The following is a 27905-nucleotide window of genomic DNA, read 5'->3' as shown; positions in this document are numbered from 1 at the left end:
CTGTTTCTGTGGAACTAACTTTAAAAAAATTCCATGTGTATGTGATCTCACATAGTATTTATCTTTCCATGTATGGTTCATTTTATTTTGTACAATACCCTGCAGTTCTATCCATTTTGTTATGAGACACATACTTTCCTTTTTTAAGCTACATAGCCATTATTTACCTAATAAGTATTTATTACATTTATTTGAGCTACATAGTATTCCATTACATGTATAAACATCTTTTATCCACTCATTCATTCATGGACAACCAAGATACTTCCACATCTTAGCTGTTGTGAGCAGTACTACAATGAAATGGAGGTGAATGGAAATGGAGGTGTCTCTTGACATACCAATTTCATTCTTTTGGAATACAAGTAGTGGGATTGTTGAATCTGATACAGAAAGTACATATTGTGTATTTTATTTTCCTCTCACTTAGTAGTGTTTTGACTTTTATAATAAATATTGAAATATTTATGAACCAAATTACACAATAATGGCTTTATATTTCTCTATATTAATATGTATTTAGGTTTGCATATTCCCCGTACATATTCCCCGTACATATATGAAGGACATGCATAAAACAATAAGAAGGACATGGATGCAAAAATTTTGGCAGGAGAAAATTGCACGATTGTAAATTATTTTGTTGGATACATTTTTAAATTCTCCCAAAATATTTTTTTAAGTTTTAATTAGAATAAGTCTTTGTGAGGTTTAGATCAGTTAAACTGGGTTCTTTGTGCCTGTTTACTAGTTAATACCCATTTACAGTCATGAAATATTCACCTCTGGAAGACCTGAGGCCAGAATAGTGAGGTACCTTTATCTAGGCAATTGAAATTCAAGTTTTAATATGATTTAAAGGAAGATAAATATATTTTTAAACAATTTTTTCCTTGTAAGCCATAGGTCAGTTTTGTGGTAAAACTTCCCTAAGCATTCTAAACAATTTATAAAGTATTTCAAATTTTGAATATCTTGATGTATTTATAAATCATATTCTACCAATACACATCTCAAATCATTGTACTTAACACAGAAAATGCAGCTAAAATTAGAATGAACTTTTTTCTTTCCCAAAGCATTTATTATTTGTTTGAGAATAAGAATTTTTAAAATTTTTATGTTTAAAAATTTTTTCATCAGTGTAAACACTTTAGAAAAGAGAAAATATATTATTCCAAATTAAATTGATGAACTTGGCGCTATAAAATATCCAGTGAACATTTTTGTTAAGATTATTATTTTTTGTTAATTTCAAACACACACGAAGTTTGAATAATCAATTATTTATTTAGTTAGCTATTTAATTTTGTGCTGTAGATTGAACCCACCCAAGATTCTACCACTGAGCTATACCCCAGGTTCCTGAATTTAAAGATTTTGTTATTGATTTTCCAAGATATTTTCATCTAAATGAAATATTATAGTTTAAATTTATATCTAAAACTTATATGGAAACATCTACTTTACATGCAATTCATTTATATGCCAGAATAATTAATTAAATAATGAAATTAATTTCTATAGTACTTTTATTCAGCTCTTCTGAATACTCTGGAACTGACCTATTACTTTTCATGGTAGAGTCCCCAAAATTTGCAACAAGTTTCCTTCAGAAGTAGAAGGATTGTTGGATATAGCAATCCTGGTCCTAACTCATACTTTTATTGGCTTCTATAGAAATATATTTCAGTGAATCTGCTTTTAATAAACCACTCAAATGATTCTTGTGCCTATTTAAGTTTGAGAAACAAGTGTTAAAGGTGAAAAGCCACCGTGTCCTAATCTTTTCAGCATCAATATCTCTGGGCTTTGCTATACACTGGGAGGATCTTTGCATAGCATATAGTGAGGTTTCCAATATTGTCTCCAGGCCCAGGTGTAGAAACTGAAGCCATGGATGTCTCTACAGATTTTAAGAAAATTAGTAGTTCTGTCTTTGCCCAGAAACTGTGCATTTAAAAAAATGGCTAATAAAATATATGTATAAATATGAACAAATTAATTTCAAACGCCTGCCATAACAATTACCTATATCCCAAGCGTAAGTACATTTTAGTACATTTCATAGTGGCTGGAAGTTCTATTAATTCCTTATCTTCTACAACAACTCAGCAAATAGGAGAGTCTGCATCCTCCTATTCTGTGTCATTCAGAGGTACCTTTTTTTTAGGAGTCAAATTCTGTTCTGCTCAGTTTAAAAAGACTTACAGTAAGTTTACTTTCATTCTAAGAATCAGGACAGATCATCCAAACCAGCTAAGGAAGAGGAAAGGGAGGAAGAGGAAATCCCAAGCAATGCAAGATTCCTAGTAGTGAAAATAAGCAGAAATCATAAAAGTGAGCACAAATCATAGACTTCTTCCATTGCCACTCTCCTTTTCTCAGGTACGACAGAGATATGGACCAAGTAGGTTGAACTTTAAACCATCTAGCCCCAAGTTGTCCTAAAATTAAATGTTTAAACACATTAATATTTTTTTTTCTCTTCTTCCCTTTCTTCATCTGGTTTTGTACCGTTAGGTCAAAATTTCTTATTCCCATTTCTGCTTAATATAAATGGAAAGTCAGTATTTTTTTACTGTAAAGGAGGAAAATATTTTCCATGTACTTCATACTGAAAGGATAGGGCATCCCATGCTGACTACATGAGGCAAACCTGTAGGGACCAGAGCGGGCTCTGGAATCAGCCTATCTTGGTTCTAATCCAGAAACACCACTTACAACCTGGAAGACCTCAGACAGGTTGCTTTACCTCTCTGTGCTTCATATCTTTCATCTCTAAATGGGAATAGCATTGCCTCATAGGCTTGTTAATGGGATGAAATGAGAAAAAATATGTATAAAACCCTTAAATCTGAGCCTATATGTAGTGAACTTTTCATTTATCCTCAGTGCTGTTACTGTGTTATTGAGGCTTAAGCTGTCAGCATGATTAAGGAACCCTCCGGTGGGGTAGCCAGGCTTCTGCTTACCTTCTTTGCCTCCCACGTGTCCTCCTTTCACTTCCTATCACTCTGCTCTACTAAAGCCAGATTACTTTTTAGTCCCAAACTCTATTATCCCTTTCCTGCTTATCTTCGTGCTTGCCGCACTGCCTAGTCATCCTTCAGCATTCGTACAACCTATTTTCTATTAAGCTCCTGCCAAGTAAAATGGAATGCTGCTACGTTAGTGTCCCCTGCCAGACATTTGTTCAAAGTTCTTCATTTCTCTTTCCCTGCTTTCTCCTCTAGACTGTGAACCTTCCAAGGGCAGGAAGAATCTGTTAGAAACCCTGAGGGCCATAATACCTGGCAGCTCTCTGTTATGTAGAAGGCATTTAGAAAAAGTATGTTGAATTAAAGAGCGCTTAAAAACTCAGTCTAGTAATTCTGAAGTCATAAAATTCTATTTAAAGTACAGTCACAGGAATTGGCTTCATGACCTCTTCTGGCAGCAAATCCCATTTATTACCACAAATGGCATAAAGTCATTGTGGATATTTGTTCAAAATTCAAAGTCATTTAATCACATCTGATAAATTGAATTAAGGTCTTGGTCCTGTGAATGGAATTCAGTTCTGAATATATCTGTGATGTTTCTAGCAACACCAATGACCTCTAATGTTTCATTTCTATATATAAACATTGTTCCATTTAGTTATTTTACCAGTTTTTAAATTTATATATCATATAGGGTTATTACCAATCATTACACTATCTTTTGTTTTGTTTTGGTACTGAGATTGAACCCAAGAGTGCTTAACCCCTGAGCAACATCCCCACTCCTTATTTTATTTTTATTTTTTTTATTTTGAGACAGGGCCTCACTAAGTGGCTGAGGCTGGCTTTGAACTTTCAATCCTTCTGCTTCAGCCTCCTGAGTCACTGGGATTACAGGCATGTGCCATCTTGCCCAGCTAATTAGACTATAATCAAAAAGTTCAATAGTATTTTTTAAAACAATTATGTAAAACTAATGTTTTTATATTCTCTCACTTTGGTGGATTTTACACAAATCTACTGAAATAGCTGGTACAGTGGTGCATACCTGTAATCCCAGCTCTTCAAGAGCATCACAAATTCAAATCTAGCCTGGACATCTATGTCAAAATAAAAGATAAAAAAATTTAAAAAAATGGAAAGTATTTAGGGATGTAGCTCAGTGGTAGAGTGTCCCTGGGTTCAATTCCCAGTACCAAAAATTTAATCAATTGGTCAATCATCAATGTATTATGAATGAGTATCTAATTTCTAATACTAAAATTAACCCTTCTCTATAGAAAAAAAATGAACATAATTAAGAAGTCTCTGAATGCATTTTCATTTATGAGAAGACAAAATTAATTAACCACATTTATATTTATTCAAATATATCACAAATATCCAAACACTTCTTTCCATGGCCTCTGTGGCAAAACATAACAACCATGTTTCTCATTTCAACTACTGCAATAACCTTTGGACTGGCTACTGCTTCCACAATTTCCTCTCCACTAAACAGAACATTTGAAGTGATTCTTTAAATTTTTAATGAGATCATGTTAGTTTCCCAGTCAAAGCTCTCCTATCTCCATTGAACCATGAAATAAAGCCCGAACTTAGGATGGCATTTGAGGCCCAATGTATCTGTTCAGTTAGCTCCACCTACTGCCCTGCACCCTGGATCTCCATGACTGCAGGTACAGTGGAAATTTAAGAAATTTTTATAATTCAAGAAAATTTTAAAGCATTTTCTTTCATTTAAACCAATCATATATGTTGGCTAAAAGGTATCAACATGAAAATGAAAAACGTTAAAAAAATCATCTACTTATTTGGTCTTTCTTTCGCTAAGCATCCATATATTTATAAAAATCCAGATGTTTTAGTAACATGGGTCTACTTTTTGTGCTATATAGTACAAATGATAAATGTAATAAGTGGAGAACATGAAATATATTTAGCTATCAAGGCATACTCAATTCCTTAGAGTTTCAATTACAATATTCATTCCTTTTAATAACATTTTCCTTTATTGACTTATGTAATTTAATAATGTTTTCCTAAAAATTTAAAGAAACCATGAATTGATATAAATAAAGAAACCAATAATACATACAAAAAAAAGGATAGGTTGTAAGATGTGTGATTTACTTTAGTTTCCCTTTTAGTTCTTTAGCTTTATATACAGTACACCCAATGTGTTTAGCTAACATACTTGTTTCTCTCTTTTTCAACAGGTTTAGAATGTAATAACTCAAGAATTCGATAACACAGTGGAATAGTTTAACAACTGTTTATGTGCTTCCCATGATATGTTCTCGTATTGTAAGTAAATATTTACTTTCTCAATCCAGCTTGTTTGTGGGATAAATATGTTCAATTAGAAATTATAGGCAACTTATATTGTTTAAAACTCACCCAAAATATAAAACAAATTTATAAGATTATCTACTATGAAAGGATGTTCTGTAGCTTAGATTTAATACTGTATCAAAATTAAAGCTTAAAATTATTGTCTATCATGATGGAATATATACTGATGTTTAATTATACTTTTAAAATGTTATACTTAATACTCTTAAGAAATAATAAACATTTGAGATGTATATGTCTACCCCTACTTGAACTGCACATTGTACATGTGTATCAGAACATCACATGATGGCCAATAAATATTTACTATTTTTATGTGTCAATTGAAAATAAAAAGGTTGTGAAAGCAATGCAGGAATAAAGAACTACTAAGCAGTAAGTTTCAACTCTTAGAAATGGCAAAGAAAGGAAACAGCCCAATTCTTTCCCTCAGAAGAAAGTAAGCCATGAATTGAAGCTCTTCACTTAAAAAAACTATAATTTTTAATTTTTTAACACCAGGACATGCTATATCTTAACCACTAAAGTTATCAAACCTAAAATTTACATCTCAAGCCTTACTCTCCACTTTCCCAATTCTTTTCTTGCTGTAGCTCTTGTCTAAGGATATAAAATCTGGCACCCATGATGAGGAATGCAGTGAACCTTGATCCTTCTTCATGGAAGGGAGGAAAATGTTGGGTGCCTGATGTTATTTTGAGAGTTTGAGGTGGTGATAGGTAGGGTATTGACATCCTATTTCAGAATACAGACAAATTTTGATATAAAATATAATTTAATGCATAATGTAAGACTCTAAAGAAGTACTCCTATCTATTAAAGTATAACATGTATAAAATATAATATTTTTAATCAAGATAGAATAATTTTAACACATGATCAATGTAAAAACACTAATAAGACAATTTATATTTTTCCCATTCATATTTGAAATTCAGTGTATTTTTAAAGCACATCTCAATCCAGATATTAATTTTGTATTGGACATACTTGACTTACATTAAAATATTATGAAATTTACAATTGAAGAATTAGGTTAACAAATTCAAGTTTTCCCACAAATATTTTATTTTTTTTAATAACTAAGTCAAATATCAGTTTTAAATTTACTTAAAATTAAGGCATTTCTGCAGTCAAACTATCCACATTTCAAGGGCTCAACAGTTACATATGTGCATTTGATTGCAACATCGAACAACTATATTCAAGAGAACTGATGACAAAATGCTACAATTCTACTACCTAATAAGTCTTTTATGCTAACTTCTGGACACAGTAAAGAGCATATAACTTTAAAATTTTAATAAAAAAATTATCCAAAAACTCTGACTTAAAGTAAGGTTTTATAATCACATATTTATGAAACATATATGGATAAGAAAAATATACAATAATTTCCAAATAATAACACATGTTAAAATTTGGAGTTTCTTAATTTCAGTTACATTTTCTGCTGTAACTGAAGGAATTATATAATCATAGCCTCTTTGTTTCAATAAGTGAATCAAAATTTAGATATAAAATAAACAAAACATTAATTGTGAAATACACTCATGAAAGAATGAAAATATAAGCTGCAGACATGTAAATCAAATTCTGATAAAGATTTGTAGCCAGAATATGTAAAGAACTCTTATACTTAATAATATGTGATCAAATTGAAAAATGAGAAAAATATCTGTGCTTCACCAAAGGATATTTATGAATGGTTAATGGATATATGAGAAAATGTTCAACATCATTAATCATTAGGGAAATGCTCATTAAAACCACAGTGAAATATTACTCATAATATATTAAAATTTATAAAATTTATAAAATTTGACAATGAAAAATATTGATAGTATAGAGGACTACAGAGAAGTGTCATTCATTGATGATGAGAAATCAAAAAGCTACAAAGCCACTTTGAAAAACTATGTACCAGTCCCCTATAAAACTAAACACAGATGTTTCTTGACTTGAAAGAGGTTGCATTCCAATAAACCAATTATAAGTTGAACATATTGAACATATTGAAATATATCAAAAATGTATATAATACACTCAACCTACTGAACATAATAAAATTCCAGCATCATGAGAGATTATCATGTCACTAGATCAGAAAAAGATCAAAATTCAAAATTTGATGTGAATGCTGTACTGAATATGTATTGCTTTTGTTCAGTTGTAAAGTTGAAGGGTTGTAAATTGAACAATCTTAAGTAGAGGATCATTTATATACACTTATTATATGATCCAATGAGCCCAATTCCAGGTAAATTAAAAACTTAGTTTTACTGAAAACCTATATGTGAATATTTGTAGCAACTTTAACTGTCAAAATATGAAAATAAAAAATCAGCTGTTTTGAACCAGTGAGTTGATAAACAAACTGTAGTATATTTACACCAAGGAACCCTACTTAATTATCAAAAGGATATATTGGTTTATTCATAGCATGCATAAATCCTAAGTGAATTTTGGTAAGTGAAAGAAGACAGACCCAAATGACTAAGTGTTGTGCGATTCCATGTATTGCAAATTTTAGAAAAGGCAAAACATAAGAGATGGGAAACAGAACAGTGGTGATCTGGTTTAGACATATAAAAGAATTGACTACAAAGTGACTGCAATAGAAAAGTTTGGGGGCAATGGAACTGTTCTATATGTTACTGTAGTGCTGAAGAAATTACTGTAGCTATCAAAGCACACAGAACTGTACAACTATATAGTATGCAAATAAAAAATAAGAAAACAAACAGAATGGGGTATCCCAAAATGTAATTAATTAATTTAAACAAATTACAAATGTAAGTTATAATTTCACTGAAGGTTATTGGAAAAAAGGTAGTTATCAATTCTGTAACTACTTTGCAAGTATTCTGGCATGAAACAAATAAGTAAATTGTTGACAGCTAGAATAACCTGAACTAGAAATTAGAAACAAAATGACTAAAAAAAGCAAGATGGCTAAATTTAATAGATTAACGATGTAATACCAATATGAACTCATTTTTATTTAATATACATTAAGAAATAGAAATACAGAGAGTGTATTTCTATGTGCATACATGAGCACACCCACACAACATTAGCTCTCTCTGCCAAAAGGTTCTAAAAGTAGTGACTCTGCTGTAGCAAAAAAAACCCTTTCATATTCAGATTCAGCTTTTAAATACCATTCTCCAACATAAAAAGAACCAACTTCTGATGGAGAAAAATGGCTGATTCTAGGTCCTGAGTAGGAAAAATGCAAGGTAAGACTCACCTGCACAAAACAAAGCAAAACTAACATATTGGGACATGTCAGAAGGACATGAGAACCAACCAGAAAGAATTCTCAATGACCAAAGCTGAAACATTTTAACAAAATAATGACCTTATTATAAGCTAAAGCATAAAGCAAAAATCTAATAATCCACACTGATATCTGTAAGTGGTTGAATAAGCAAATAAGTTGAGAGACAGACCTTACTTATATAAAAATTCCAGATAATACATGTAGATACCTCAGCTACCTCACCCCCCAAGATATGAACCTTAGTTCTGTTCCCTTTGAGTACAGACTAAATTAATGACTACTTATAAAGAGTGGAGATTATGGACGTGGGGAAGGTAAGTTTTTCTAGAGAAACCTGGTAAACACCACCCTCAAAAACTGATGAAGTTTACCAACTCCAGTGACAAATCATATTGATACCATGTACTCTGGTGTGATGGGATTAGGACATCAGACTTATGTGATATGCTTCCACAAAATCCATAGTCCCACTCTAACTCATGAGAAAATCATTACACAAAGACAAATTGAGGGACATTCTACAAAATGCCCCACCTATGCTCTTCAAAAGTTGCAATGAAAGTGATAGGAAAGACTTTGAGAACCACAGTTGAGGAGAGGAAGGAGACATTACAACAATGCAAGATGGTACCTTAAGTTTCACTTTGAAAGGAAATATAGGGATTATTGGGGAAAACTGAATAGGTCCTATAATTTGGTTAATATTGTTCCATGAATGTTATTTTGACGAATGTACCTACTTAAGAATGAGGGAAGGAAATATGGGAAATCTGTGTGTATCTTTGCAACTTTTCTGTCAATCTCAAGTTTTTACAAAACAGAGAAATTAATTTATATGAACTACAAGCTTTTACTAGCAAGGATTAATGTCCACCATGTTTAAGGGACTTTAAATCTCAATAACAAAAGTGAAATAATTCAATTAAAAATGGTCAAAGAGAAGCTGGAGCTCTGGCTCAGTGATAGTGCACTTGCCTGGCATGTGTAAGGCACTGGGTTCAATTCTCAGCACCACGTATAAATAAATAAAATACAGGTCTATCAACAACTAAAAAAAAATTAAGAAAATGGTCAAAGGACATAAACAGCCAGTCCTCAAAAGAAGAAACTCAACTAGGTGCAGTTATACTCACCTGTAATTCCAGCTAATCTAGGCTGAGGTATGAGGATTACTTGAACCTAGAATGGAAACCAGCCTAAGCAACATAGAAATTCAATGTCAACAAATAAAGGAGGAAGAGGTGGAAGAATTCAAATGATAAATAAAAAATGCATAAATATATAAAAAATATTTTGTATTTGAAATAAAAGTTTCAACTGTCCCTGTTCTAGGTTAATGAAAGCTCTTATTTGCATTGACTTTGTGCTAAACACTCAGGGTAGACCAAATCAAACAGAACTTTCAAATTTTAGTTCTGTGTATAGTTTATATTAATTTAAGACTTTATATTTAAGACAACTAAAAGCAACTACATAGATATCAAGTGAACTAAATCACAGAAAGACAAATTCTGCATATTCTCTCTTACATGTGGATATTAAAAAAAAAGTGGAACTGAATGTAGAGTTGTGATTAGTTGGGTTTGTGAAGGGTAGAAAGGAGGACAATGGAAGGAAGTTGTACATTGCAAACCAAAACACAGATAGAAATCATAAATCTAGTGTTCTGCAGCACAGTGGAGTGATTTTAGATGATAATAACATATCATGCATTTTAAGAAGAGATTAGCTTAAAAGTACCAAACAAAGAGCAATGGTAAGGGGATGGAAATGTTAATTGTCCTGATTTGGTAAACTTATATTGTATGCATGTACTGAAATATCACACTATACTCAATAAATATATATAATTATTAAATATTAATGATGATTTTTTAATATTTAAGGAGATGTAAATGTAAACAACCCTGATTTGATTATCACAACTATATACAAGTATCAAATTATGACCCATAAATCTATATATTTAAAATATTAAAAACATTTTACCACTGAGAAAACTTCTATTAGGAAGATTTTTCCCATAATGTAATAAAATTTTTTCTACTTTTCTGTGAGCACATTTTGCCATTTGCTTTAAGTCCTTATGAACCTCTACTGTTTATTTGCCATAAATATTTCTTCATGACTTAAAATTTCTTAATTATAAAGCACTTCACATATGTTTGCATTTTTAATACCTCATTATACTTAAATTATCCAAAATTATGGTTTAATTTTAATCTCTTTATAGCACATTTGATACCATAATCTTTGGCAACACTGTCTTGCTCATCATTTAGGCAAGCAACTTTAAAATCATTATAATTTGCCTCTCTTTTATTGCATAATAGATATAGGCTTAAATATCAGATAAATTAGATGGTCAAAATACCCATAATATCTTTGTATAATTGGGATAAGAACTTATCTATCTTATCTAGTACAAAATAATACTTATTTAAAAAATATTGTCCATATTTAAATTCAAATTTTTTTTCACTAGAAATGTCCTTTTCCTGTTGAACTTCCAAGTTTCACTTGTGCTACTGAAGTAAAAATCATTCTTGCTAATTTATTTGCAATATATTAGATGCAAGGATACTTTCACTTTAGGGAAGTATGATACTGAATATAAGCAAAAAAAAAACTAAAAAGAAATCACAAAATACATAAATGAGAAGTGTTTTTTTTTTTTTTTTACAATGTGATCATAGGTCTCACAAAAGCATATATCATGTTTTTTTTCCCTTAAATTACAATCATTTCTGGTACAATTTTGTTAGATTTTGACTTATTATTTCATAAGAAATAGATTCATTTTATAAAGCAAAGCATACCTGTTTTAGAATTTTGATCCTTTCCTTTAATACCTACATCACTATCCATCTGCTACAATTCATTTAAGTAAGAGTGATCGCATAATCCACACAGTTTTAAAATGAAAAAAATAATTACAACATACTCTCACTTATCAGTAAATCAAGCTTTCTCCCTATTGCTTTTTAATCAGAATGTCACCTTTTGGGGAGATTGTTTTGTTAGGTAACTTGAAAGTACTTTATTAGGCTATTTGAAAAAAAAATTCTTGAATGTGAAAGGATTATAAACAATGGAAGAAGACACACCAACAGAAAAGCATGTTTTATACTTCCTAGTAACCCTTATAAAAAGTACAGGAAGCTTATACGAAATCAGTCTGGTCCCTCCTCTATTTAAATGTAATTTGATAGCTGCTAAAATACATAAATACACTTTGAAAAGTATATCCCCAAACTGAATTCCCTACCATATTCGAGTGTTTAAAGCATTTACTATTTTCTTTTTTCTAATCTAAACCCCTGCTACAATAGTAAAAGCCTGTTTCATTTTGTTTCTTTGTTTTGGTTTCATTTAAGAGCTTATTCAGAAAAGTTTCTTTTTATAAGATCTGTTTCTTTTGTACAAAAACTTCCTACTATACTGCTTGGGGAATAACTGGTGCTTACACGTATTTGTGGTACTGAATTTCTAAACAGAATACCACAGAGCACATTTTTCAGTTAAGGAAACTAGGATTCAGAGATTAGATAATTTAGAAAAAAATGGAGGTATCCTGGAAGAGCCACACATAGCAGGGGCTCCAGGGCCTGGTGCTTGTAATGAGCATCCTTTATATAACAGAACATGATTCTTGGTGCATAAGTAGATCAAAATACAGATGGGTAGATGGAGGAGAATTAATAGATGGAAAAATAGGAAAACTTGTTCTTGCTAATACCCCCCAAATATTTTTCATACCATGGATAATATTTATCCAGACATGGAAAACTTATTTAAAGGAATTGGGGAACAAAGTTCATAACACAGAATTACTTGGAACTGAGATAATTTGGGAGACAATTGAATTTATAATATTTTACCTCTGTGTCCAGGAGAATTTAAATCCTTTATTTTGCTTATTCCACCCCCCCCCCCCAATAATGTTCATTTACTTTGATCTTGATAGAGAAATTAATACCACAGAAGACTTCCTACAATAAGGACTCATATGTACTTAATCTTCTTATAATTTTTAATGGTGTACTCTTATTTTGAATAAGCAGATATAAGAAGCTCAATGTCTGTACTTTAAATTACATGCTCCAGGGAAAGAATTAGCTGAAAAAATATCTACAAAACCTCAGTTGATTGTTCTCAAATTGGTCTTAAATTTTTATTTTTAGAGAATGTGATTGCTCTGTAGCTACACTACAGAGAGCAAAGAAAACACTTCACAGTGAACCAGTCCTCTTAGGCAAAACACTTTGGAGTGAATATTTATATTGGTAAGTACTTAGAATAAATGGAGACAGATAAAAATACCCTCAAATTTTATTGAAAACCATGCATATTATCTCAGTGGATTTTCTGGTCATCCTGATAAATCATTCTATATATTTTTTGAATTATAATTTCAATTATTTCTACTATTTTTATTTTAGTTTATTTTTTATTCTGAACTCATTATTAAAAATTAATCTTCCCTTTCACAATTCATGACCTATCACTTATTTTTGATTCATATTGTTTTATACTCTGAACCCAGTAGAAAACTATTTTAAAATTTATGACTTTAAACTGATGTCATGAAACCCCTCCCAGAATGGTTATTCTCCAGAAGTTTTCATAGCTATTTTCCCATGTTAACTTTTATTTCTAATCTATGTTGTATACATAAATATGCGTGATTTAAGTGTGTGTTTTGATTTTGTACTCACTGCCACATAAACATATTAGCCTATTTATTATATTTTACGTGTCTTGTGGTGACTTTTTGCTTAGTTTTTCTTATGGTGGATATTTGAGTATCTCTAAGTGTCCACATATATAAGTAGAATGTCATTTTAGATATTTATCAAATATATTTGTGCTTTTGGGGGATCATTTCATTTTCCAGAGGAATTAGGACTCAGGAGCTCACTTAGGGATTAGGAGTTAAGTTTCTAGATATTCAACCTACTAGGTTTATAGCTATGGAACTGGTCATAAACTTTCTAAACTTTTCTTTCATCAAATAAAAAATAAAGATAAAACTAAAGCATATATAAGAGGCAAAGAATATAACTATATTCTTTCCAAGATTGTGAATGAATTGTTAACTTCCAGAGTATTTAGTTCCCTCAATTTCTTAAGCAAAAAGGAGCAAAGTTGAGTTTGTTGCTTATGTAGGGAATGTTGAAATATACTGTTCAGCCACAGATTATCAAAGAGATGACTGCTAGTATTTTACAAGGGTTGGAGGAAGAGTAGAATTCAATGATTGGTGTACTTTGAGAAAAATAACTGTATTGATGCTATCTGCAGAGCCATGGTTTCTCAAATGACAATATCATTGATTAATTAACTTTCAGATGTGTGTTCTTTGGATCAAGTCTTTTTCTGACCAACTGATTTTGAAAGTTGAGGTTTTACCAATAGGTTGACTTGCAAATATTTCTTCATTGTGGTACATTGCCATTAATTCTTCAAATTTATGTAAAAGCTATTCTGCTGGTTTCTAGAAATGTCATTGTTTGAGAAAACAGTTTTAAAACTACGTCTACAGACCACTTGTCATCACAGCTACTGAAAAATCAGTTTTTTCCTAGGAGTGTAGGAACATTTTATTCTCTAGCTATTTTTGAAATAACCATATGATAAAAAATTTCTTAGACAAAATAAAAAAGAATGCCAAGAAAGGATCTTTGTAAGGAAGACTAGGAAATAACTAGAAGTTGGTTATTAATGCAGTCTTCTTCTGATAAGAAATAGTGTATCAGTATCAAACACTAAAATAAACATGAAGAGTTAGAACCCATGGAAAAGAGATGTAAAACTTTAAAATACATTTTAATATACTTTTAAGAATACTAAGTACATTCTAAAGTTAGCTGTTAAGGAAAACTTATTTCTTATTCACTATTAAACATTTTTTAAAAAAATGTATATTTTGGTTTTGTTAATACATCCTTAATTTTTTTAATTTGTTCTAATTAGTTGTACATGACAATAGAATGCATTTTGACACATTGTACACAAATGGAGCACAAATACTCCTTCCTCTGGCTGTACTTGGTGTGGAGTCACACCAGTAGTGTAAATCATACATGTATGTAGGGTAGTAATGTTCATCTCATTCCACTGTCCTTCCCATCCCACACCCTTTGCACAATCCAAAGTTCCTTCATTCTTCCCCACCCACCTCCATTGAGGATTAGCATCTGCTTGTCAGAGAAAACATTCGGGCTTTGTTTTTTGGAGTTTGGCTTATTTCACTTAGCATGATATTCTCCAGCTCCATCCATTTTCTTGCAAATGCCATAATTTCATTCTTCTTTAAAGCTGAGTAATATTCTTTTTGTCTATGTGTACCACATCTTCTTTATCCATTAATCTGTTGAAGGACATGCAGGTTGGTTCCATAGTTCAGTTATTGTGAATTGAGCTGCTGTTAACATTGATGTGGCTGCATCACTCACACACACAAAAAGAAAACAAAACAAATAAACAAACAAAAACAGGACACTAGAAGCAATCTTTAAGCACATTAGGGTCTTAATAGGACCTAACAAATGTAGCCAGGGGAATGTCAGGATAGGAATAAATGGCAGGATGATATTACAAAGAAATCTCCATATGCCTTGATCAATGGGAAGATTAGAATACGAGTAAGAGAATTCCAAAATTGATCCCAATAATTTAGCAGCATTTTAAAAAATTGTCCTCACAGCATACTTTATGATCCATCAAGTTGTAAATCAGGATATGTAATAGTATCTGATTTTTTGTTAGAAGTAGCAAAAAAAAAAAAAAAAGAATAAGTGTCAGAAAGGACTGATGCTAAAATTAGTGCCATTTTCCTCTGGGGACTGAGAATGGAAAGATGTGGATATAGAGTGTTCTTAAAATATTTACTTTGATTAATTTGTAAAGCTTTATTTTTGACTTTTTAAAAATGATAATATAAGAACATACTAAATTTGAAAATTTCATACCATTACAAGCAAACAGTACCACTGACAGGAACAGTGAGGTCTGAAAAGATTGTTTGACTCTAGAAAAGATGATGATTAGATGTATATTAATGTGTAATTGGTATAAAGTGGGAATGAGACAAGGCCGTGCATTGTGGTAGCTGCGGGCAACAGCATAGGGAGGGCCTGGGCAGGCTTTCTTCATTGTGGTTCTTGTAGATTTCAGATGACAGCCATTGTGCATATGGAATGAACTTGCCATTAGGACTGCAGGTTCAAAGCAAGACTCCCAAGTCCATGTCCTGGGAAGTAGCACCACAGATCTTTTCTAAGCTGTGTGGTGCCAGGATTAGAGGGAGTGTCTCTGACATAGCCTGAAATGGTAGCTTATGTCATCTCCCTGACTTATCAATAGTAAACTCTGGGTCTTTCAACCCAATATGAGAGTTAGTAGACAGTGCCACATCCTATTTTTCTTACTAGTCTTTATGAACTATCACCACCTTGTTTTTTTACTTTTAATCTGAGATATTTTTATCTGTCTTCATATCTATATTTATATCAATATCCATATCATCTATGATTAATGGCTATAGATAGATATCTCTGCTTGTCTGTTCAGTATTTATTCAAATTTACCCTTGAACAATACTGTTTGGGGACATTAGAGTGCAATCATATTATAAAAAATGGATCCATGCTGGCTTTATGATGGCATGTTATAGAGCCAGTATTTTATTACAGATTACTGATTGTTTCTCCAGATGGATTTACACTGATATGTCTAAGAAAATGCTTGCAGAAGAGCCTATTCTAGCTTGTTGACCCTAGCAATATGTTCCCCAGAATACTTTATTTTTTAACCTCAATAGCTTAAAAAAATTATACAGAGAAAGAAACACTTAGGTATTTTACTAAATGAATTTTATCTCCAAAGCCCAATAATAAAAATTTTAATACATGTAAAAAATGCATTTTTTGGATTTTTTGGATTTTTTTTGGATTATTATTTTATTAAACATTTAGTTCATAAACCTGATTTTCTCTAAATTTATACTCATCTAGAGTATTCATTAATCTTTGGTTTTTGTTTGTTTTTCTTCTGTTTTTTTTTCATTATCTGTCTTTCTATGATATAAATTGTGCTCTTGATTGTATTTTATTCTAGCATGGCTTCCAATCACCTCCTAGAAGGTTGCTTCTACTAGTTCCAAAATACTTTTCAGGTTCTCATACTCCTGATTTTTCTCCTTCTCCATAGTCAAAAATTTTGAACTATTTATTTATTTATTTATTTATTTATTTATTTATTTATTTATTGGAGTGGTATTCAGTTTCTGAAATATTTACTTCTCACTTACTTATGTCCTTTTGTTCTTCTAACATGACTGCCCCCTAAATACAAACAAAAGAAAATTTTTTTCTGCATAAATTTTAGAAAAATAATCTATTGCTTTTCTTTCTTTCTTTCTTCTTCCTCTTCTCCTTTTTTTTTTTTTTTAAATCTGCCTATAAGACTCATTACAGGTGATGCTGGCATCTTCTATTCTGTCACTATTCAGTGGGCTTCTCACCAAGAAAAGAGGGCTTATTACAATCTGACCTCTTGAAAAAATCTTGAATTCTAAGATCAGAGTAATAAATAGTTCTTATTTATTCAATCTGATGGCAGATGTAGACGTCCATGAATAATTTAAGCAGAATTTACCTTTTTTTTAATCTATAAAATGAGACATCTAATACAGAGAGTGGCTATAATGACATATTGAAATTATGTATAGAAACTTATAGCATATTATTTTTCTCCAGGAGAAACCACATAAATAATAAATCTTGCTTGCTTGTGTTTCTTAATTTATCCAAAAAACATGATAGAATTAAAATTCCTATGAGACCTGATGTCAAAAGGACAATGCTTTTGTCTAGCATCTTAGTCAGTGAGTCACTTTATTTAAGTTTGTTCACTTAGGAATAATAATTTCTTTTTTGACTTAATGTTCTTATCAGAACAACAAATTGAAATGTGATAATGATCACAAAAGTACTAAATATGTATTATAGTAACAAGTATGGTCACAGTAGAATTCGCTTTTCTTTCACTGAAAACAATTTCCTTTCACTAAAAATATTCCCTAGCCATTACCTGAACCATGTACCATCACTGCTCAGCTCCTTTTCAAAGCCCTCTATTAAATCTCCTGAAAGCTTTCTAGAACTGGATCCAGCTTTCATTCACTTCAGGTTACAGCTGCTTTGTTTCCAGTATCATTATTTCATTCTTCTGTTTGGAAATTTTACTGTCAGGTTTTTTATTTTAAAAATAGCAACACGCCTATAGTATTTTAAGCTTTTGAGTGGAATGAGGGTTGACCTCCTGCTTTCCCTCCCACCCTGTGATACTCCCCACCCTAGTGCTCATGCCCCTGGATCATCTCCCCTGGAGGCACAGATTAAAACTGCTCCACAGCCTTTGGATGCTACTCTTCACTTCCCTAAAATTCTGAGATTTTAAAAGCACTCACTCAACCGAGCAGAAAAACATCTATAACACCTTTATGCTATTCTGCAGAGCCAGGATGTATTTTAAATTATCACTTACATGCAATGAATTGATAAGCTTCAGTGCATTTCAAAGCAAAGGGCTCTCTGCTTCTGCTTCCAACTGGGAAACTTAATTTGGTCCACTTATACATAGGTTTGTAAATTCAAGCCACGCTTTAATTCATGTCATTTTCCATTATAAACATACTTAATTCACCTGAATAAATTCCATGGAGGTAGAGGCAATGTCATCTCTGCATTTTTAAACTTTCATATAGGAATTTCAGCATGGCCAGGCAATGACTGAGAAATATGAACTGATGATTAAAACGGAAATGAACAATCACCTGTAATAACATTAAATGATTGAACAGAGAATTTAAATCTTAGGGTCAAGCCTGATTAACCTAAGTAATAAGTCATAATAAACTGCTTCTATGAAGAGTTTCAGATGATTATTTGGCTGAGAGGGTAAAAATATACCTCTCTAGAAACTTCTTTTTCTTTAATAATAGAGGAATTCTTAAACAAAATTTAAAAAAAAATTAAGGAATTTTAACTACATAATTATACAAAAAACCTTAGGATAACAACAGACACTATAAACAAAGTTAAGTTTTTACATTTAAAAACCTGAAGATGATATTTTCAAAAAATAAACATAAAGTGTGTCTAAAAATTAATTACAGAAAGTGAATGACACAAGAAAAAGGGAAAATAAAGCATGATTAGTCATCTCTTAGGGGAAATAAAAATGACCAATAAATAAAGGAAATAATGCCCAAAGTTAATACTTTATGAGCAAATGCTGCTTTGTAGTTTAATTAGATACTTTGTTTCATTAATAATTTATGTTGGGGGTGCTAGGATTAAACCCTGGGCCTCATACTAGACAAGTATACTTCTCTACCACTGAACTACATTCTTAACCCTTATTAGTAAAATTCTACATAGTTCATAATATCTAGTGTCATCATGAGTTGGTGGAAATTTTATTTGGGATAGAAACAATATGAGCCCTTTTGGATATCATCATGTTGATACTTAAGAAATTTAAAGAACGTAGGTGATTTTACCCAGTAACTCTACTTGCAATAGTTTATTAACCACAAACATCTGTATTCATCACCAAGAATCCTGAACAAAGATATTTATTGCAAATTTATAATGACAAGCAGAATTAAAAAGTACTCCTAATGTCAATCAATAGAGCAAGAGTCAAATATTTAATGGCATAGTCTTACCAATCAATACTAAGCAATTAGTAAAAATAATTTAGTGAACATATAAAGACACTAAATAACAAAGTCAAATCATTTGGTAAGTCTCAGAATAAAATAAATTGAGAAATCCTAATTGTCTTTAAAAGTGTATGTGGTGTGTGTGTGTGTGTGTGTGTGTGTGTGTGTGTATCTTGACAGATACAGATACAGTATTATTTTGAAAATTCTAAAAGTTCATATATTAAGTAAGATGGAAGCCCATAATTGAAATGGAAAGTTATTCATGGTTTTGAGCCCATAATGTTATCTGATACAATATTTTAAAAGTTCATCCTAGCTGTGGGTGAAAGCAGGGGAGGGAAGAAGCAGGCATTTGACAGGAACCTATTTAAAAAATCTAGACAAGAGATGACAGTTGTGGCAGACTGTTCCTAGAATGACTCTTGAGCAGCATGTGATCTCCTTCCCTTGACTATGGAGCCAGTGACTTGCTTCTAATCCATAAAATCTGGGGAAGATGAATTGTCACCACTGTAGTTAAATTTGATGACATAGGTAATGAGAGGTCATTACTGTAATTCCCTTGTCATGTATTTAAGACTTCATCTTACTGGCAGAGCCACTGGAGAGATTACTTCTCACAAACCTTGAAGAAGAAAGCTGTGCCATGAAATGGCCATGTTGGAGGAGCTCTTAGAGCAAAAAGTCAGCAGGAGGCTTCATATTGATAAGAGCAGCCTCCAGCAAAAAACTGAACATTCTGAGGTCATGTAGAAGACAATCTTTCCGTGAGCCACCTCAGGTGAGATTGGCTCTGCCAGAACAAACACCTATATTGGAGCCTGAAGAAATGAAATTCTGAAGCAGACAACTTGGTAAAGTTAAGACCAGAATTCTGAACTACAAAACTCTAAGACATTGAGTATATGTTCCTCCGAAGAAGAAGAAGAAGGAGAAAGAAAGGAAGGAAATGAAGAGTGAGATTTTACTAACACTTTAGTTACTATATATCTCCTTAGCAATGACTAGTCAGCTCCAGAGAATGTAGTGGAAGGAAAGAAGTCCATCTAAGAGAAGAAATTGGCAAAAAGGTCAAATGACTTTTCACTTTGTTTTAAGACACCACAGATTCTAATGATTTATGGTTACTGGGACAACCTTTGTGATAATCTATAACTGTGCTACAAAAAAAGTTAGAAATAAATTGTATTGCTGCACAGAAATTCTCACCCATGGGAGATTTTAAGCACCCGTGAGTGTTAAATGAAAGTGTTTGCCAAGGCCCCTTAGGAGAATATAAATGGATATCAACAATGACTCATAGCTACCCAAATTAAATGAAAGGAAATTGTTTCCTAATAAGTAAATTAAGAGGATGGAAGAATAGTGAAACCTGGTGTGACAGCTGATGTCTTATTAATTACACCATTAATGGCATTGTCTCACCATCATTCATCTTGAATGTCTCAGGAACACAATGACTAGATCTTCATAACCTGCTTGAATACTTGATACCTTTGGTGAAAATACCTCTCAAAAGGGCAGAGCCATAGATCTCTTGGTTCTTAGACATCAAAGAAATGCTGTAGATTCATCTTGATTAATGAGTTTGTGTTAAAGTTTCATACTTTTTGGGGCAGGGGGAGGGGAGTGTAACCGGGGATTGAACTCAGGGGCACTGGACCCCTGAGCCACATCCCCAGCCCTCTTTTGTATTTTAGTTAGAGACAGAGTCTCACTGAGTTGCTCAGCACCTCGATGTTGCTGAGGCTGGCTTTGAACTCTTGATCTTTCTGCCTCAGCCTCTTGAGCTGCTGGGATTACAGGCATGTGTACAGATATAAATATCCAACCTGACTTTATGTATCATTTTAAATACAAAAGTAATTCTTTTTCCTCTAAGAGTAACACTCTATTCTTTTTTCCTTTTACACCATTGTAATTGAACTTCATGTACATGTTTTTAAACTTAGTATGAGAATAGAAAATGTGTTCATAATCTTCCTACAGATCCTGAATCTTTCTTTTATGTAGTGTGTCAGAGGGAGCTCTTGAAACTCCTTCTTCTTCCTGAGACAATGCTTGCTACTCTACTGTCATGTCTGAACTCATGTTTCAGAAATTCTTCAAAACTTAGTTTTCTTCCTTTAATTTTTTTAAGGAATCAGTACAGTATAGTGATTATACCTGCTGTAAAATTGGGTTAATAATATTATCGACCATTGTGTGAGTGGCACATATTAATTAGCACAAGGCCCAGTCCCTAATGAAGAGTCCTTAATGAATAAGGGCTGATATAATTATTTTTTTCCTGAGTTTGTATTTCCCTTTTATTCTCAAATACCATCTCTACTTCACATCTTTTCCTATTTGAATTTTATATCAACCACTTTTATGAAAAAAAATTGAAAAACAAATGAATACAACATGTCATGAATGACTATTTCCAAAATTTTATCTGTCTAGCATTGCTTTACTGACACTAGAAAGAGAAAGCAGTTTGATTATCCTCCTTTTTGATGTCTTTCCCTCCCTTTCCATATCTACAGTGAAGATGTAGTGCACAAGTATAGTGATGTCACACTCCCCCACCTCGTTCACCCCTTTGTGCCAAATCTTTGTTGAGCTTAATCATAATCATCTAACCAATAAGGGGAATTCAGGTGTTTGTTCCATCTCTCTGAGGAGATAGTGCTTTAAAGACGCCATTCTTGTTCTACCACTTATAGACATTCACAGAGGTTGTGCAGTTATTGAGTAACTTCAGGATACCTTGGCAAATCCCATTTTTCACACATTCATTTATTAATTCCTCTAGAAGTCATTTTCACAAATCCTCCAAAGAAAGTGAGGTTGAGAAAAGGTTTTCTATTACTTTGCAGGTATTATAAGAAACAAAGAAGTCATCTTTCTCCTTCACCCTATTACACAGAAAATTCCTTGTGTGGTGCCAAACAAGTAACCCTTTTCTGTACTATATGGACAACAATTAAAGAAGCGGAGGTGATCTAAACATACTAAATTTATTAAAACATATCAGTAAACTACAAGAGTTTTTTTTTTACTATTACCACAATTCTATGAATAGAGTATAATAATACCCTTCATTTCTCACATAAGTTTCAGAGAATTAGAGATTTGCCCAAATCTTCATCTGAAAATGTAGTGGAGGTGAATGGAGCCATATATCAATTTCATTTTCCTGCAGCCTCCCTACAAAATCCCAATGTACATGGTGTTTTCACATCCTAACATTCATATCATTTGATTTTAGGACAGATATGAAGGACCTTTTATGTTATATGTTAAATATTTTATAGATGCCCATATTTCATTTATTATAGGAATTCTTTCCATCTTTTTGAAAGAAAAAATAATATTCAACATCATTTTGGGAAAACTGAGCAAAAAACAAAAGATGCAAAGACTTATACTTCTGCATTTCCTTTCCTGACAAGCTTTTATGAGCTGAAAATTAGCAAAACTTCAGTTCTTCTCCCTGCAAAAGGAACCCTTCCGTCTCTGTTGCAGCTGCTCTTTAAAGTTTAGTGGTAAGTGTGCATTCCATGACAGAACAACAATTTGGATAATACTGAAAAGTGAATCAGGCCATGGAAATATGGTAATATGGTAATATGGATAAATATCTTCAATACTTTTCTTCACAATACAGCTGAAATTTGTTCTTTCACTGGTTGTAAAGGAGAGGCAGTTTAGAGACTTGTCAACACTGGGCTAGACACATTTTGCAAGCCATTTACCACTCAACTTTATTTTGTTTTGATGTCTGGATGGTTTGGACATGCTAATTTTTATATGAAAAAAATATTATATAATGTGTCTTGAGACACTTTAATCAAATTTATGCTAAAATATAAAAAGCACAGATCAATTCCCATAAGCTTTCTTAAATTTTTTATGAAACATAATTGCCCTGAGCAAAAATTCCAGACTTCTAAAATTCTAGGCAAATAAAAAAAAACATGTTATTCTGTCTGGATTTATTAAGATTCTTGTATATTTAGGGAAGATATGCATGTGTATGTCCGTGTCTACTAGGTAATGACATGAAATATATTTCTTTTTGTAGGTTATAGTCAAATATTTTAAATGACATTATTAAAAAAGAAAAAAAATAGCTCTAAAGATAGAACTGCTAAGAAATTCTTCCATATACAAAGAGAATTCTTTGCACTTCTGTGGTGATTTATTTGTATAACTGAGAGCCTATAGGTGTGGGGCAGAAAAATGCAGTCAAATGTGGAAAAGGGAAACAGCCCCCAAATTATATCAAACATGATGGGTTGTTGCTATTGTTGCTACTCAATACAAAAAAAAAATAACCATCAGTCAATAAGTGCTGGGTTCAGACCCTAGCTCTATAAATTGCTGGTTGAGGACCCTGGGCAAAGTTAATTACCACACAATGCTGTACATCTTCAGCTACAAAACAAAACACAAAACTTCCCTATCTTTCTGGGAGTTAACACCATTAAGGTGTATAATTCACCCATTGGACGTTATTCCTCACAATAATAATTTTTCAGTAACTGTTAGCAATTATCTCAACATCCCTACTGATGGGATTACAAACTAGTCATTAACCCACACAACCTACATTTTTTTTTTGTCGTTGTTCCATTGTGTCTGGCTTTCTGGCTTTTTAGATTTGTCCAGTTTATACCTTGTAGAAGTTATTTTCAAAACCAGTAGTCTCTCAAGTAAAATAAATAAATAAATAAATCTTGCTTTTTGATTATCAAAGAGATATTATTTATTTTAAAGGTCCTATGGTTTTTAGCTATTGTATAGACATAGTTTTACTTTGCGTAATATTTTGTTATAGAATATTGAGTTGAAGTGAGTGTCATTTTAAAACATGGTTTCAAATGAATGTGTGTAAGTACTTTTTTTTCTCATACTTCTGTACAGATTCCAAGAAAACAGGACTTTGACAAGATTATCAGATATACAAAGTTGGAAGTGAATTGAAAAGGGAAAAATAAAGAAGAAAGATATAAACAGGCAATTCATTTTTAAACACAGAAGATTTATAATTATAAAATTAATACATGCTTATTATAAAAATGTAGATAATACCAAATGATAAAAATAATGATGTCAGTATTTTGGGGTATAGGTTTTAAAGGTTTATTCTTTTCATATATAAAACTAATATATCTTTTTTCAAAAAAGGAAATGATATCTTACAGTTTTGTTAATTTCCTTAGTCCTGTTAACATGTCTTGAATGTTGTCTATGTTGACATGTGTAAGTTAATGTTTTAACAATTCTATCATATTCCATGCTTTGTTTGGACTATAATTTTTAGTCAATTAATAATTCAAAAATTTACCTAATATCTAATACTTAGGAATTGCAAACAATGCTTCTGTATGCAAAACTTGCTGCCTCTTTCTCCAAATATTTTATTAGAATATATGTCTCCTTTTCTAGTTCCCAAAAGTAGTTACAAATTCTTAGATGCAACTGATTTAACAGTTATGATGTTAAGATTATTTTATATACATCATTTTTTGTTATTATTATAATAATCCCATGAAATTGATACCAGCATTAACTCCCTTTTAGCATATAGAATAATTAAAGATTAATAATATTGAATGATTTGTCAAAATGTACTGAAAGCTGAAATTATAAACAGGATCAATTGATTCCAAAAGCCATGCATATTACCTGTTTCCTAAGGTATACACATCTTAATTTTTTATTAGTATTTACTAATTTGTTTCCAGAACATTTAAATTAATTTATAGGACCAATTGCAATTAATTTTTCCCTGATCCTCAGTGCACTGCCTATTATGTAAACTTGTCAGTTAACTGCTTGACATATTCAAATTTCATAAGATTTTCAAGAAGTACAACTCACTCTTTTGCTGAGACCCCCTGCTGCAAAGTTAAGGACTAATACATTGCATGAAAAGAAATCAGAATAAGTTATTGGCAAAACATTTTTATCAAATCACTTTATTGAACATTGTGTAATATGAATGGCAGATAAAGTAGAAAAGACAATATTATTTAAGTATTCTGGCTGATATTTTTCCCTACAACAGCACAAAAGTGCTATATATTATGACCAGGCATAAGCATATGGAGAGATGGTGTATGTGTGTGTGTGTGTGTGTGTGTGTGTGTGTGTGTATATATATATATATATATATATATACACATATATATATGGATTGATTCCCTGAAATTTTATGCATAGAGATATTTCTTTAGTTGATGCTTATTATTTTTTTGAAAAATATAGTAGCCTCAAACAATGTTCTGTTGGCATTAGAAATGAGTAGTTCACATTAGTTGTTGTACCCGAGGAGGGGTATTAATAGGGGAAAGTCATAGTTTGCAAATGAATGCCAGTGCCTAGAGTGTGTGCTATAGAGACTAGTTGCCAGCCAATTTAATTAATTTGTACCATGATTCAATATCAAAAAATATAATGACCATGGGCATATAAAAAGATTATAGAACTCAGTGTTATGTGTAAGAAAGTACACAGCAAAAAACTGTTTTTCTACAGCATGCTGGTGGTTGAAAGTAAAAATATAGGTGAAGAGAAAAATGAGAAATTGATGTCTAATAGGTATAAAATTTCAATTAGACAGGATGAATGAGTTCTATATTTCTGCTGTATGACATTATGCCTATAGTTAACAATACTGCATTGCATACTTAAAGCCTTAAGAGGGTAGGTCTTAAATCTCCCTACCACAATTTTGAAAGGAAAATAAAGAAAAAGCAATTTTGATTTGAGGAAGCAGAAAACAAACATGTCTTCCTAAGACCAATAAAGTCATCTATATGATTTCAAGTGAGCCTTAAATAGCATATCTCAGTTCCATGTTCTGGGTCTAGCCTAACTTGAACCAGCCACTCATTGCTAGAAAAATGACTTATCTGAAATGAAGATAATGGATCCTTTAACAAAACTGAAAGAAAAAAATGATCACTTATAGATTGACTTTTTCTGATAGTTGATGATTTTCTTTATCTCCTACTTGCCCACAAAATATACTGATTACAGACTTATTTAAAAATAGCACCCATATGCTGCATTAGATCACGAGGCAATGTTTTGTCTAAGTGAAATATCACCCAGGAGAAAGTTAGAAAGTTAGTTACCTTGACTTCCTAAGAGTTGAGTGGGTTAAATCACTTTACCCTTTAGCATTGATCATGGTATGTTGGCTTAGTATTTGATGAAAACCAGAAGATTGATTCAGTAAGAAATATCTCAGTAATCAAAACTGTCTATCAGAGTCTATGAATGTTTGCTGCAAATCTTAATAGATATAATTGAAAGCTTAGATTTAATTTTACTAAGAAATGAAACCCATTTAACATGTTTATCCTGAGTCAATTAAAAACATCATCTTCCCTGAAGTTATAAAATAATTTTGTTATGTTTACTATACTTTAATCGTGATAAACATTTTTATGTGTCTAAAATTGGCAGTCCCTTTAAATAGGGAGTATTCATTAAGTGATCTGCAGATGCTAAAATATTGATGTCATGTTAGGAATATATTTCCACAGCACATGTATGTTATCCTGATGTTTTCTGTGATAAACAACAAATTTTATTCCAAAGAACTGCAGAGAATCACTTAAAAGTGGCAATGTTCTGTGTGTGAAAGAGGAGAGGCATTGGATGATTTAAAATAATAGAAGAAAAGAAATATTTCTAATGTTACTCTCAAACCAAAAGTCATTCTCAAACACATTTCATGAATAATCGATTTAATATGACTTTTAACATCACATGAATATAAACTTTTAATATTACTTATAAAACAGACTTGATCTTTATAGCACACAGATTACATCCTAAAAAAATAGAATAGGACATGGGAAAATGAAAACTTTAAGATAGAGTTTATAAATCTTTGACATTTACTTTTTCTTGTGTCCTATAGGCATGAAGTTAAAATTTAGATACATGGCCATCTGACATCAATCAGCAAATATTTATTAAGAACTTATTAATTCAGTGCATGTTATGAGGTTCTGTAAGTCAAGGAAACCATGAGACAGAACTTTTTCCCTGAAATACTTAAAGCCTTTATTTTCTTCTTGTAAAAACCCACCTTTTCACAGATGCTTTTATTTGAGAGGGTACCATGACCTTTGGGCATTCCATGTTAGTTAACAAAACTATGGTGGAACCTATTCTTAGTCAGTTGTATTCATTAACAAAATGGATACAGAATCCTTTTCATTTGTCAACATCCAAGCAATAACTTTTCATTCAAAATACAAAAGAATTTTAACATGCTTCTTCAATAAAAGGGAACAGGGGTCTTTGAAGAAATGGTTGATTCTAAGGAAGCATGGTGGATCTCTTTTGTCAAAAAGCAAGGTAATAGCAAAAAAGAAGAAGGAGGAGCAGGAGGAGAAGGAGGAGGAGGAGGAGCCTATTACAAAAGGGAGGAGTAAAAAACTTCCCATTGACCAATTTTAAGTAACATAAAATAGAGTAATAATTTGATCAAAAAACACAATTATTTTATAATCTAATGTATAAAATGAATTCA

The 27905-nt window shown here is 31.8% G+C and overlaps 1 protein-coding gene across 7 annotated transcripts in view; it reads left to right on the top strand.

Annotated features, from left to right (window-relative positions):
• Positions 1-27905, top strand: part of Fut9 (fucosyltransferase 9) — a 194864-nt gene that overhangs the window by 87709 nt on the left and 79250 nt on the right. For 5 of the 7 annotated variants that reach the window (XR_013424996.1, XM_078019593.1, XM_040283112.2 and 2 more), the window contains one exon: positions 5204-5291. The gene's annotated coding sequence lies outside the window, so the exon portion shown is untranslated. Of the gene's footprint in view, positions 1-5203; positions 5292-12809; positions 12912-27905 lie in introns of all 7 variants that reach the window. The other 2 variants (XM_040283114.2, XM_040283111.2) reach the window with 1 other exon arrangement.

The sequence above is a fragment of the Ictidomys tridecemlineatus genome, chromosome 8, assembly GCF_052094955.1.
Source record: "Ictidomys tridecemlineatus isolate mIctTri1 chromosome 8, mIctTri1.hap1, whole genome shotgun sequence".
Lineage (NCBI taxonomy): Eukaryota > Metazoa > Chordata > Mammalia > Rodentia > Sciuridae > Ictidomys > Ictidomys tridecemlineatus.
This window is presented reverse-complemented; position numbering and strand designations above follow the sequence as displayed.